Source organism: Elephantulus edwardii, unplaced genomic scaffold (assembly GCF_000299155.1).
Source record: "Elephantulus edwardii isolate Elephantulus edwardi_28Jun2011 unplaced genomic scaffold, EleEdw1.0 scaffold00308, whole genome shotgun sequence".
Classification (NCBI taxonomy): domain Eukaryota; kingdom Metazoa; phylum Chordata; class Mammalia; order Macroscelidea; family Macroscelididae; genus Elephantulus; species Elephantulus edwardii.
The window spans coordinates 2,173,610-2,175,332 of record NW_006400058.1 but is presented as its reverse complement, the minus strand read 5'-3'; the positions used below and the strand labels follow the sequence as shown (position 1 = coordinate 2,175,332).

Below are 1,723 nucleotides of genomic sequence, written 5' to 3'. Positions count from 1 at the left end.
TGAAAATTAATAAAATATAATTATAGAAAAAAAAAGATAACACTTAAAAAAAAAGATGCTGGCTAACATTTCTGTCAGCTTCTCTGGCTCAGTGTGGTGGTTAGGGTGACAGTGTTCACTGCCGGAGATGCCTGGACTTTAGGATTACTGAAGTGGATCACTGTGCCTTGATTTGTAAACATATTCACCTCTTCAATACAAGAGATATTGTTTACCCCTAATTTCTTTAAGAAGAACTGAAGGTTTTTGTCACCTGCTGTAGCTGTTCTATGAACCACCTTCTTTCTGAGCGCAATTCCTTCTCCATCAATGCTCACTTGCGCCTAAAGTTTGGCAAGTTTCTCCTTATTCATGATGGTTTCTTTCATCTTGTCAGAGAGTAAATGGGGCCATGCGGGGCACTAGGGCCGTCACTCAGAGGGTCCTTGGCAGACCAGCTGAGCTAGGCTGCACACGAGGGGACGTAAGATGGCAGGTAGGAGCCAGGCTGTTCCCTTAACCCTCACACTTTCTATGCTGATGTCGTTGGGTATTGTTAAATTGGCTCTGACTCCTTGTGACTCTATGCACAAAAGAATCAAGCACTGTCCAGTCCTCCGCATCCTCAGAATCTGCTGTGCTTAAATCCGATTGCTACAGCCACTTTGTCAATCCATTTTTTATATATATTTATTTGTTGTTGTTGTTGTTGTTAGGTGCCGTCGAGTCGTAGACGACTCATAGCGACCCCATAAACGAAAGGCCTGAGCACTGTTCATACATCGAGTTTCTGGAGGCAAGCCATTTTGGAAGTTGATGCCGCTCCTGCTTCCAGTATATTTATTTAGATTGAAAATTATTCATCTTTTTGAGAGCCTTATATCTCACCCGACTCTCTGATTTCATGATGTCTTTCTCCAGGCACTGGCCCCTCTCAACAATCCCATGTGCAACGGTTAAGTTTGTAAGTCAACTGTTGACTGTCCATGATCCTGTGGTTTGTCCATTACGATATAGTCTTTCCTTTGATGAGATCTGACACCATGTAATCATTTCCTTGCTGAGACATTATCACCTGCATGATGAGATCTGTTTTGAGTAGCCAGCTGAAAGGGAATTTGAGTGGCTTGTGTAAAATTTCTGGTTGTCTGACAGAACTCTCTTGGTTTTTGCTCCACCTGGACCTGTCACCATCTGACCTCTATTTATTCTTTAGGCTGCCATATTGCCTACCAATCTTGGATGCATCAACCTTAGAAGTTTTGATTTCCAGTCTTGGGCTCAATTGCCCCTGAGTGCTAGCCCTAGTCCCCTGTGCGGCCCCATTTCCTCTCTGACAAGACAAAAGAAGCCATCATGAATCAGGAGAAACTTGCCAAACTTCAAGCACAAGTGTGAGTCAGGAGGAGCTTGGAGCATGACTTCTGACCCTTGGATGTGGGTCTAAGAGGGAGCTTGGAGTGTGACTTAATGTAGTCTAACCATGAACTCTATGCAGTCCTCAGTGTTGCAAAAAATCCACCGATTGTTGTTGTTGTTATGTGCTGTCGAGTCATTTGCGACTCATAGCAACCTTATATTGCTCTATCCCTGTGTCAATCGCACTGCCTCTGACACACCCATCCCGATTACCCCAGTCACTGAATCAATCCATCTCATAGAGGGTCTTCCCCTCTTGCCCCGTCCCTCCACCCTCCCAAGCATGATAACCCTCCACCCTCTCCAAGGACCTGTTCCTCCTTGC

General features: G+C 44.7%; 1 pseudogene; it reads right to left on the bottom strand.

Moving 5' to 3' along the window:
• LOC102874966 overlaps positions 1 to 368 on the bottom strand; it is a 2,413-nt pseudogene extending 2,045 nt beyond the window's left edge.
• Positions 369 to 1,723: the final 1,355 nt, after the last annotated feature.